The sequence below is a fragment of the Manis javanica genome, chromosome 10 (assembly GCF_040802235.1).
Source record: "Manis javanica isolate MJ-LG chromosome 10, MJ_LKY, whole genome shotgun sequence".
In the NCBI taxonomy this organism is placed as follows: Eukaryota; Metazoa; Chordata; class Mammalia; order Pholidota; family Manidae; genus Manis; species Manis javanica.
The window spans coordinates 13,464,248-13,477,830 of NC_133165.1; the positions used below are offsets into that span (position 1 = coordinate 13,464,248).

Sequence of the window (13,583 nt, forward strand, 5' to 3'; positions counted from 1 at the left end):
GTGGGAAAAAGGGTCATTAGCATTAGCACATATAATGTGGCAAGGGGGGACACGGGGAAGGCAGTATAGCACAGAGAAGACAAGTAGTGATTCTATAGCATCTTACTTCGCTGATGGACAGTGACTGTAATGGGTTATGTGATGGGGACTTGACAATAGGGAGAGTCTAGTAACCATAATGTTGTTCATGTAATTACATTAATGATAGCAAAATAAAAAATAATATATTAAAAAATGTAATGTTAAAAAATAACCCTAATTGACAATTAGTAGAACTTGTACAAAGCACAACTAGTCTTAGGAAAATCATACCATCAGGATTTCATTCAATCTGATTAACCTTCCAAATCACATAATTTTGAGCAGCTCATGGAGCATTCACAGCAGAGAGAGTGAGAATAGCTCTGAAATATTTGAAATGAAAGAAAATAATCTCTTAAGTAAGAAACAGCTAGGATTGGAAATTTTGATGATCATATTGTGTGAAGAACTTCATATGAATTAATGAAACTGAAATTTTCAACAATTACACATGTCAAAAAAACTTTTTTAATAGTTATCAAATCCCAATAGAAGAAAATAGTATATTAGCAAAAATCAAAGCTGGACACAAAGCATCATCAAAATTTACACAACTCCCAAAGAGAATTCTGGACTGAACCAACATAGAGTTAGCTTAGCTATGTCTGGAGAGGTGTCTGATCTAAGTAAACTCGGCACTATTATAATATTGACTCTGGTTTTAAGATTAGACAGGTAAGCAGCCCCACAAAGATGGCAATCTGTAAAGAACGGTGAGGGTCCACCCTTGTGTACGCAAAATGATCTGTTTGGATGACAGAAAAAATACTACAATCTCTATGTTTTTAACTAAATGAGAAAATTTTACGATTAATAAGTTTTCATATTGATGTCCCCATTCTATGTCCGGACATATAATTCAGATAATTTCATGTCATGAAAGATTGTGTCCCAAAGAAAGAGTAGAAGGTTCCACAACATGAAGAGTCTAGCAAAGTGGTCTCATTCATTCATTTGCTTTCAAGGTAGAGTACTGTATTTCAATGAACAGGTAACCAAGGAACTTTATGTACTATATTAGCCAGTCTTAAGTAAACTAATCCTCATTAAATGGGTAAATAACTATAGAATTTCTGTAAAATATCATGGACTGCTGTTATGAGGAGGTGGTAAAATTGAACAATATGAAAATTACAGAACTAATTCCTCTAATATCTAGTATTAGTTCCTTATCAGCCACACTGAAAGATAAGTAATAATATTCTAATCAGATGGGACAAGAAGTTGCCAAAAATGTTGAAACTATCCAGAAGGCTTTTGAAATGAGAATTTATATATACTTACAATGAACATTTTTATAGTGTTTGTGACTTTAACAATGAATGATAAAGTAATTGGTTTCAACAAAAACTTCATGCTGTGCAGACAGCATTTTAGAGGAAAAAATTTTTGGAAATATCTGTACTTATGTCTTTATGCCCTTATGTTACTACTAAAATATATGCATACCAATATTTAAAATGTAAAGCTTGTCTGTCTACTTTCATCCAAAGGAAATATTTTTAGGTAATTATGCCATTCATTTGAAATCTAAATTTTGTTTGCAAGAATAAATTATGGACTCCCAAAAGAGATGGGAATTTATAAAATCAATAATTACATCTACAAATCTTTAAATAATTGGTGAATGCACTTTTAAAGAGATCATGTTGAACTAAGTAAAGCCAATAATATGTTTTTCTGTTTTTTACATGTGTTTCTTTTCCTATCTTTATTGGCATGTAACATTGTATAAGTGTAAGGTGTATAATGTAATAATTTGGTATGTGTCTCTATTAAGAAATAGTTATCACAATAAGATTAGTTAGCATCTCCATCACCTCACAGAATTATCATTTTGTGTGTAGGTGTGGTAAGAACATTTAAAATCTATTCTCATAGCAACTTTCAAGTATACAATATATTAACATTAACCATACTGTATATTAGATCCCTATAACTTAATCATTTAATAACTGAGAGTTTGTACCCTATATTTCTTCCACTTAAATCTACTACTTCTATGATAGCCATTAAAACCAAGAGTCAAAATAAATGAACTCTAAACCTTAGTTTAAATCACTTTATCAAATGATATTTAAACCAAGATTCTCAAAACTAATGAAACATATTCAAACATATTGCATTCTCTGAAATTTTATTAATAATATTAGGTGAGAGCAAAAAAGGATATTTATACTGTTAATAAAAATAAATGAAATTATTTCAAAGTATTAATCTTTATGTACCCTTAAATTTCTACTATTAAAATTATATATAGTACTTTACTAATTTATTAATATTCAGTATTAGGTATTTTGAAAATATTCTCAAAATTGTTTACTGATTAGGGTGTGTCATCCAAAAAGTTTGGAAGTCACTGCCTTATGGAGTGCTGCACGCCTTAGGTTTATTTCTCTCTGCATGTGCTTTGTGGTACCCAATCATCTAATATAATGAAAAGAGCCCTGCACTGAGTGACCTAGATTCTAGTCCAATTTTAAAAGCTGTAGAACCCCAGGCAAGTAAACTTACCTCACTGGGACATTCTTACCCATCTTTAAAATAAAATGGTTGGACAAGCTGATCTCTAATGACCTGTCCAGCCCTAAAATTCTGGTTTTAAGATGTTCTTCCCCTGGGGTTAGGAATTCATAGCCACATATTTCCTAATCATAATTAAATGATAAATCGTCATTGAATGAATGATTTTAACAACACAAAAACAAAAAAGCTAAAATTTTGAGAAAATGAATAAAAATTTATATTAAATGCCAGATCTTGAGAGTAAAAATCTGATCATTTTCTAAGCACTACTGCCTGCCAAGTGTCAGGCACATTGTTTTGCTTTGGGAGGGCCACAAAGATTAATATAATACTCTCTCTGACATTCCAGAGCCCTTAATTATATTCTACATAATGCTTTGTAAATAAGTAATACCAACACTGATTCAAAGCTCATGTCACTGCTTGATTCTCACTTTCCAATGGGAATTATGATTTTTTTTTAAGTAGGGTTACATCCTCATATGGAAGGGGGAGAAAATAAAGCAACCTATTTAAATGACCCCAACTAAAATGCATCAGTGGGTATTTTTTTTCCGGGTGAAATGCAAAAGCAATTTCATGTATCATTTGTCTAGGCTTGGTTCCAAAATTTTCTCTAACATATATATCACTTCCCAAATCATACTTTTGGTTACAAAGAACTAAATGTGTGGATCTTTTGGCTCTTTAATATTTTCAGTTGAGGCAATCAGTAAGCAAACGGGACTATCCAAGTGTCACTCAATCATAAAAGACAGTGCACCAAATTTACTATAGTTTGTATCATAAACAGACTATAAAGGAATCATTCACCCTAAAATGTACATCCTTCTGAGATGGTCTTGGGAAGCTACCTTTTAGTCACATGATGAAATCATTACCACCACGGGGACTGAGCCTGAAGCCAGTCTACACCACAAAGGCGCATGAAGACGTGATTGAAAGATATCAGTGACCTCATATACAATAGTTTAAAAAAAGTAACTTCCTGATTTGCTGGAATTACTTTATTCACTCATTCACACACCAATTCAAAGATTCTATCAAATGCCTACTCTACATTGTGTGCTATTGTAAATCTGGGGGATTTATTAGTGAAGAAAATAGAACTCCTGTCCTCCAAGAATTTCCATTGTAGAGAGGGAGACCTGAACTTACTAAGCAAACAAATAAGTAAATAATTCTTAGTAGTGGTAAGTACTCTAAGGAAAACTATAGCAAGATCTTAGGAGTTAGAATGTCTAAAATGTATAGCAAGGCATTTTCAGTAAGATGATCAAGGAAGACGCTGATGAGGTGCCTGGCAGTTTTAGTCATGGAAGGGATTAAAGAAGTTTGGATTTCACATGTTTCAGGAAATCTATAGTCTGACCATTTAATGACATGAGCATAGCTTACATGGTTTGGAATGGAAGAACAAACTCTGATGCTAAGACATCAGGTAGCCCAGCAACAGGAATACTGGACAAGGGGGAAGGATAAAAAGAATAGTTAAAGCAAGTAGCCAAATATCTTGATGAATATGGGGGAGTAATTAATATTAGAAGAGAACCATTTTAAAAATAGGAGAGTGTAGCTGAATTCTATTAGCCTGGAATAATGAATGGGTTTTACAGAGAGATGGAGAAATAATAATCTCTTTGCAATGACTCAAAAAATATTTAAAGAATGTCTAATGATCTAAAAATATAATAAATTTTAAAAACAAGGGCACCTAAGAGAAGGAACAACATTTCATTTAAATGACTTCATGGAACCCAGTGCCCCAATGGACAATGAAATTTAAGTCGAGGAGGAGAAAGGATTCTGTGAAGAAGCAAAACATATGAAAACAATAGAAAGAGTAGAGAGAAAGGTTAGCAATGGAATGATTCCAGGATAGAAGAAAGCACAGAACAGAATGAGGATTCACCTTTTTGGTAGAGGATAGGTAATCAGAAGGACTTTTAATTGACTTCACAGATAATACTAATGTGAAGAGTAAAGAGATACAAAAACTTAAAGCCACTTCAAGTCACTGGACACTACCAAGCATAATACATTATCTAGTATATACATGGTATATAATACATACCAGGTATATGTAGTGCTATGTAGTTTTTCTTCTTCTTAGAATGTTTCAAGGTGTTGTTCATTCATTCACTATTTCAAAAATTACATTTTGAGTATCTACATATTAGTCAAAAATATAACCAGGAATAGTCTGTTGAACATGAACACACAAAACACTTGATAACCTCAGGTTTCAAGAATAACAGTGCTAAAACAATAAAATGCATTAATGTTAAAATAATAAAATAATTTGACTTGTTTTGCTTCTCCAGTCCATTTCTGTTTATTGCTACCTGACTGGTTGATTTTATGTTGAAAAGGATTGCAGGGTATGCATTTATTCACAGAAGTCTAACTTAACAACAGTTACTAAATCATTAAGATTAGAATTTACTGCTTATGATAACACAATCAGGATGGGCAGGTGAACTTGTATTGTTACTCAGTACATTAATTTTACATTCTGTGATATAATGAGTTATAAGAAATATATATTAGGTCATTCCGGTCAACAAGTATGTATTTCTCAGGTATGGTTAGTCTTTATCCACAGTTCTGAAAACACTTCAGAGGCTTAAAGGTGAAATGGGTGCCTTAACATGTTAATGAGAGACTTTTGGACCCCACCCAAGGGTGGGGACTGGTGTGTGAGCCAGCCAATGGCCAATGATTCAGTCATTCATGACTATGCAATGAAGCCCTCACAAAAACACGGAAGCACCTTTTGCTCTCTTTCCTTTGCATCCCTCTTCTTTGTGGGAAAGAGCTTCCCAAGGCTGGGGGACCAGAATGCATTCATGTGCCACAGAGCCAGACCCCAAGCTCCTTCATCTGGGGCCTTGTTCTATGTATCCCTTCATCTGGGTGTTAACTTGTATCCTTTATGGGATCCTTTATTAAGTCGGTAAACATAAGTGTTTTCCTGGGTTCTGTGAGCTGCTCTAGCAAATTAATCAAATTTAAGGGGGAGGACACTGGAACCTTCAATCTGTAGCCAGTTGGTCAGGACAGGTAACAGCCTGGGGCTGTGGGGGTTGGAGGGCAGTCTTACAGAACAAGCCCTTAGCCTGGAGAATCTAGTGCTGTCTCCAAATAGTGTCAGAACTGAGTTGAGTTCTCAGGCACCCTGCTGGTGTTCAAGAATTTCTTGGTGTATGTGGGAAGACCTCCTTTCCTTCTACACACACACACATTGGAATTGGATCTGGGAAGACACATCCATTTTCCTATTTTTTCTCTCATTTTCATGAGTTCACAAGAAACCTTCTGAATCATCTAAATGTACACAAATATAAATGATTATCTTAAAGTCTCAATTAGTTATCCTGTGGCTTAAATACTAACATACTCCCTTCAATTTCCTGAGTGTTAACAATGAGACAACTGCCCCAAATGGAGTTACTTAAGCTAAGCCCTACCAAAATGATACTTACAGTTTCATTCTTTCCAGAAATAGAATCTTAAACCAGTTAATCAGAAATTGCCTGGTCAGCGCTAATTAGGTAATCCACCTTAAAGACCCCTGTTACAAGGAAATCAGCCTTGCCATATCCAGTCCACTTTCTGCTTCTTTGTTCCTACTCCCTTCTACCTACAGAAGGCTTTCATTTTTTGTACAGCTCCTTGGGGCTCCTTTCTATCTGCTAGATTGGATGCTGCCTGAACCATGAATCATTAAGCAAAGCCAGTAAGATCTTTGAAATTTACTCTATTGAGTTTTGCTTTTTTTTAAGTGAGTAATTTATTAAATAGCAAGAGTCTATGTAGCTCTGAGCCAAAAGGGCTTTCAGCTCCTGGCAAGTTTTCTCTGGATTTGGTGAAACCAAATAGCAACAATGGATGTTGCGTGTAAAAAGGGGATTATACCAAGCTTAATTCTCATGGCAGTATGTCGAGTGCTAGAACCATGTGTGCATCCGGCAGTCTGCAAGTCCTTCTCCTCTGCCCCTGTTCCAGGCTCTGCCCCTCTGCTGCAGACTCTTCTCTCTGTTTGCACTAGGCAGAGCTCTTTATAGCATCACAGACAATAATGGCTTATTGGCAGCAAGTATGTATGCATGCGCCTGCACAGTAGGCTAAGTATTACATTGTTACGCATGCATAGTAGACAAATAGATTAGGATTAGGTGAGAGTCCTGATCATGGTAACTTCCATTTTCCCTACAGTCTATTATTGAGAAATTTCTACATAAATATTCACAGTTAATGTGTCTTATTAATACCAACCTTTTTTCCATCTCTAGTTTTTAAGTTAAACCATATGACATATGTTGGGGTGGAAGAAATTCCCTTTTCCCCTCAAGGTTCTTCAAGCTGGCCTAAGAATCAAATCAATGCTGAAAACTGATTAACAGGAGGAAAAAAAACCCAAAATTTAATTATGTACATACAGGAAGCCATAGACATGGGTCCAAAGGCAGGGAGACGGATGTATATATGTCATTCTGAACCAAGGACAAGGGGGTCTGTGACTTCAAAGGAAAGGGGAAGTAATTCACAGGAATATGGAAAGAGTAAGTGTTTGATAAACAAAATACTTGATGGGCCATGTAGAGACAATGAGGGGGACACCAAGAGGAATTTTTAACAGATTCAGCCACATCCCTTCCTGTCTACCACACATAGTTTACATTAGAGTTCAGCTATCTAAGGAGAAAGCTCTCCTCCTGGACTAGTTCCTCTATCTAAATTCTTTCTAAAGTTGGGGCGGTAGGAGGTCAAGGTTTCCTTCTGAGTCTTTTAGGCCTTAATTGTTCTCCATTCTGAAATACTCTGCATGTCACAATGGCACATCTTGGGGCAGCCTATCCTTGGTTCCTATACAGATTATGACAACAAATGTTTGCTCTGAGCATCCTCCCGGTAAATAGCTTAAAACTAGTTTAGTTTAACAAAAGATCATTTTTTTCTTTCTGTTTTCATCCACTGGGTTTTCACACACAAAAGAAACTTCATAAGACACTTCTTTCAATAAACATTGAAATATGAGTGCTTCAAGTTAACATCATCATGCAGGATATACAGGCTTTGCACCTTAAAGGAAATTTTACATCTTAAAAGAATTCACTGCTAATTAAATCAACATTTATGTTATACTCAGGAACAAAGACAGCAAAGGGGAAGAAAGACATTTCCTGAAATCACTCCCTTCTCATGAAACAGTTTCCCCCAGTCTGTTAGCAAATACATCATTCTTTTGTTAACTGCAGATAAATTCCTGGTCTTCCTTCTTGCTTGTTTTCACCCTTTTATTCTGTCTAGAAGGCTCGGTTTGTTTTTCCTGACAGCATTTGAGATTTCTAAGCTACCGGAGCGGTGCCAGCCCCTACTGTGCACAGTAGGAGAAGAAACAATCTGGCCGTTGTTTTAACACTTTGCAAATAACAACTTATTTCTCTTGCTTGATTTTTGCCCCTTGGACATCCAACAGAGCGATATTCAATCCACCAAGCAAAAGACAGGTTTCCCCTTTGTCTTCCTCACGTGTGAATTTGGCAATTTGAGATGGACATTTACAATTCAAAGGAAGGTTTTCTTTTTAATCATGCATTGGGTTTTCCTTATACAATAAGAAATCTGTTGCCTTCCTCAAAAGTTGATACCCTAATAAATCACTCCTTGGCATTTGTGATGACTGAAACAACAACAAAAAACAGGATTTTCTTTTGTTTTTTGTCTTTAAATGGGCCCAATGTCAAGACCCTTGATCAAATTAACCTACATTGCTAAACTTCGTGACTTCATACTCCATAGAAATCTGTCAAAGGACAAGAACACCTTTTCTTTTTTGAGTGCAACAAAGGTATTTACCAGAAAGAATTTTTATTAAGCATACATTTATATAGAATAAAATAGTCTCTCTGATGGAAACTCCTGATTTCCCTAGCAGCTACGCTTTTCAAGTATTTCAGGTTAGTGTTTCTCAGTATTTCATGTGCAAATCAATCACCTGGTCTTATTTAAAACTGAGATCTTTGCGCAAATCCTAGAAATTTTGTTTCAGTGAGTGAAATCCTGAATCTGCATTTGGCCAGAGGAGTTGAATAGAGGTGCCTCAGAAACTGGACTTGAGAAATACTCTTGGATATACCTTATTGGTTTATATGCTTCAATGAGAAATACAGCATTATGAAGTGAATCACGTGATCCACAACCAATTCCATATATTGAAGTCTTCTTAGTGTGGCTATACTTGACAAGGGTCTCAAGGGAAGTAATTAAGGTTAAATGAGGCCATCAGAGTAAGGCCCTGCTGCAGCAGGATTAATACCTTTAAATGAAGAAACACCAGGGAGCCTGAAAGGCTTTTGGCAGTGGTGGATGTGACCGAAACAATAACAGATTTTCATGATGATCCTCCCTCTTCCTGGGCACAGAGGCTGACTACATTTCCCAGCATCCCACGCAGCTTATTTGGGATTGTGTGGCTGCATTCTGACCAGTAAGATGTTGGTAGAAATAATGTACTGCATTTACAGACCTGGCTCTCTAGAGGTAATGTATCCCACATAACGAGATCAAAAAAAAAAAAATGTGGGAGGACAACCACTCCATATCACTTGGCATGAGGAAAATAAACCTTCATTTTCTTAAGTCACTGAAAACTTGGAGTTGATTTTCAATTATCTTTAGTCTAATAATATTGATTATTACAGTGGCTTCACCAGGAAAAAATTCTTGCTCCACAGACAGAAATAGTGGGAATATCTGCCATCAATAAGATATAACACTAGAATTAATATTTATAGGTATGGCAAAAAATGTCCAAGCAAAAAATTAGTTTAGAGTGGTCCCAAATTGTTAAAGTTCCCAAGTACATTGTAGATGAAATGCACATTTCCCTCTGGAAAAAAATCTTAAATCTAGGACCAATTCCAGGATTATATTAGAAATAAAAATAACAAAACACAGAAGGAGACAAAGCACCATGCACAAGAGAGAACAATAAACTGTAAAAGCATAAAGACAGAAGCCACAAATATTAGAATTATCACAGAAAGATTATAAATGTTTATATGAATAACATACTATATTAAAATTAAACAGTAACAGTCTCTCAATTTACCATGAGGATTTGGAAAGAATCAGCTAAAATTCTAGAAATAAAAAAATGTAATACTGAATTTAGAAACACCCGATTAGACATTAAATTCTGTAGAGAGAATGAATTGAAATGTATGGAAACATTTAGAATCTAGTAAAGAAAACAAAATGTGGAAAATATAAAACAAGGTTTAAGAAATTTATAAAATAGAGTCAAATGTTCTGAAATATGCTTATAAAATTTGACACTGGTGATTAGAAATGTTAGGTAGAAATATAAACATGAGCAACTGGGGGAGGGGAAGATCAGGTCCAAGGGAAAAACTTCCCCAACTGCCCAGGTAGCAGGTCCCACCTGAGGACAACAACAAAGGCTTTGCAGGGAGATAACCTTTTTGTCTATTGGGACCAGGCCACACTGGTCCCAAACTGACCCCAATATGGGCACCATTGAACAAAACTAAGAACTGTCCAAAACATGCCTCATCATAGGAAAAGAACTGTGCACTGAGGGGGATGGCTATTCAGGTGCACCCGTCAATCAAATAACCCCACCTTGTCAATCAAAGAGGCTCCTCCTCCCCAGAATGCAATACATAGGCCTCCCACCTAATGGATGTGTTAGAAAGACAGACATGAGAGCAGTGGAGAGAGAATAAAGCCAGTAAAGCCTTCTAGATAATAAAAGGGACTCAAAGGGGTAACCAGTAAACCAGAGACCCAGAAAGGACTCACAGAGTTAATTAGTTAATTAGTTGAAGTTTCAAAGGCCTGGAGTGACTTGGAATGTCCAGATATTTCCCAGGGACTTCTTTGCCCTAGGTAGGGCAGGGAAATGGGACATGAGTCATACCATTGTAAAATCTACTTAGCCTGCTGTAAAGGCCCAGCTTATTGTTTAACTTAATCCATTTGCTATTCTTCCTTGTCTTCCAGCCCCTTAATCAAGTAACTTCGCAACCAGAAAAGGAGGTAGACCTCTGAAGTGTAAATAAACCTATGTGGATAAAGAATGCCAATATCCAGAATAACACAGTCACCTAACTAACCCTATTCTTAAGACAAAACTTCAAAGGAATTATGAATCACCTGTATACATCATGCCTTATGCTGACCCTTACCCAAAAGGCCCAATAAAACCCCAAACCCTTAAGTGCACCTCCTCTCCAAGGTTGCCTGAACTCCCCTTTCTTTGAGTGTGTCACCCTCTGTTTTACTCCAGATAAGTAGGGAGGGGCTACTGAGAGCTCTGCTTTGGGCTTGCAAGTTCCCATCACCAGATCAGATAGGATCACAGCTGTATAACCATAATCTCTAGTAACCTGCCTGAAAATCTACTTTCTTTGCCTTTAGGAAGTTCTCAGAATATAATCTCACTCCATCCAGAGCTCTGTGGCTCCCCCAAATCCTGCGGGTGGTAGGGACTTAGTTCCTACACTGCGCAGATTGAAGTGGATACTGAATATCAGGTGACCCTGGCTTTAGGAGTTGGCAAGAGATCTGCCCTACACTTCGCAGGAGTTCACTGAGCTTCTCTTTCCTCCTCCTGTTTTTCCTTGCTCTCTGCTGCCTGTAAGGCAGCTGCCATTAACTCCTATTCTTGCTTTAATGAGTTCTTTTCTCACCTTGCACTCTGACTTCCCTGCATCTCTGAACCGACCTTCTTCCCAACAGATGGAGGCCTTTGTCTGCCTTGACTCTGGCCAGCTCCTCCCTTGGAGTGTATTCAAATAAGACTTACCCTCTCCTTTGCTACTGTTTCTCTGCCTTTCAATTCTTTGTTGTGGTGGGGACCATAACTGAGGAGAACAAACTCAACCCATAACAGAAATAGAACCAAACATTCTAGAAATACTAGAAATTTAAATCTCTTTGAATTGACCTAGCATCAGAATTGACATAACTAAACACAGAACTAGTAAGCTGGAGGGTGAGTCAGAAGAAACTATCTCCAATGAAACTTGGAGGAAAAGAAACAAAATACAGACATGAGATTAAAAGTTTAGAAGATACAGTAAGATGATATAGTAAACATTTCACAGGACTTCTAGAAGGAGAACTAGAGAAAGAGGGAGAAGGAGTATTCATGCATACGGACAGAAATTTCCAGAATTGATAAAGGCTCCTAGTCTAGATTCAGAAAGCTGATTATATCTCAAGCAGAATGAATGAATGAATAGATAGATAGATAGATAGATAGATAGATAGATAGATAGATAGATAGATAGATAGATAGATAGACAGACAGATAGATTAGATGATAGATAGATGACAGATAGATGATAGATAGATGATAGATCGATCTATAGTCAGACCCATCCAGGTAAACTGAAGAATACCAAATATAAAAAGAAAACAGTAAAAGTACAATAGGAAGGACAGAATATTTACAAAGCTCTTACATTTAGACCAACAATGTATTTCTCAACAATGGAAGGCAAGAAAAAGTTGGATTAAATCTTCAAGGTAGAGAGACAAAATAACTTTCAGTACATACCAACTTAAATAATATTTCAGGAATTTGGGGTAAATTAAAGTCATTTTATGTAAACATTTACTGAGGGTATTACAACAACTCATTAAAAGAACTTCTGAAGAACATACTTCGAGAAGAAATTGATCCAAGAAGTTAAGATGTACAAATGACTTGTGAAGGTAGAAAATGGTAAAAATATGAACAAGCCATGAAAGCTTGACTTTACCAAACAATAATATTAACAGTGTATAACTGACAGAATTAAAAGCTAATGACAAGGGAACTTCTATTTTAGAATAGGTCAGGACTGTTACTGCCAAACTGAACAAAGCCAGATAAATTATAAATATATTTTAAAACAAAAGAAAACTTCAAAAGCAACAAACTAAAATTTTGGAAAGAAGAAAAACTCTTTTATGTGAGCAAGGACTTTTACCTCTCTTTCCTTTGAAGGCGTTTTCTGGTTCTGGGTGCTTGTTAAGGAGCTTGATCAGTCCGTGCCTCAGGGATGGAAAAGACGAACTTGCACACCTTTCAGTGATTCTGCAGGGCTGGTGTGACAAACTGGAAAACAGGGGTTTCAGATGAACAACTACCCTCCCTCACAAAACACTGGCCAGCTTTTGGTGCTATACAGAAAGCTGGGAAACTAGGCCAAAAGTTTCCAGAAGGCAAAGTGAAATCTCCAGCAGTCTCTTGGAAATGGCTCTACTCAAACACACTCTCTTACCTTCAAAGAAGCTGTCTCATGTCAAAGTGACATAACATAGGAGACTGCAAAACTGAGTTAAGATCTCTGAAGGATGTAACTGAATTTTCTGCACATTTCCAAACCTGCGACAGATAATCAAAACCCTCTGCCAGGAGAGGAGGAGCCCAGGAACCATAAGCAGGGGTAAAGCGGGAGTAGACCGAGTTGCCTAAAATAGAACCCAGCCCCAACCGTGATTAATGTCTGAGTGGATTCAGGTGCTCCAGTCCTCCCTCTATTTATCAACAAAGGAAGATAATATTATCTAAAACCTTTACAGTTATATTACATATAATGTCCCACATGCACTGACATTATGAGAAATGTGGGGATGAGAAAATATGGCTAACTCTCATGAGAAAAAGCAGAGAAATAACCCAGATACTGGTGTCAGCAAACACTCCCAGAAACTTGATTACTGTGTTAAAAACAATAGAGAAAAATAGAGACAAAGAGATCAAAGCATGAAGAACTTAAGAGTTAAAAGCTGTAACTGAGGATCAAATGTACATTCTGCAAAAGAAGAAAAATAAATGTGTAAAGCTAAGAAATTAATAGGTGAGTTGAACAGCAGACTGATGCAGCTAAAAACCATCAACTAGAATGAGGTTCTTGTTTTTTCAGGGAGCTAGCAAATAGTTTTTAAAAACCTGA

At 36.4% G+C, this 13,583-nt stretch overlaps 1 pseudogene; it reads right to left on the reverse strand.

The window, feature by feature from the left end:
• LOC108410123 (large ribosomal subunit protein uL10 pseudogene) overlaps positions 1–12,716 on the reverse strand; it is a 63,626-nt pseudogene extending 50,910 nt beyond the window's left edge.
• Between the last annotated feature and the right edge of the window lie 867 nt (positions 12,717–13,583).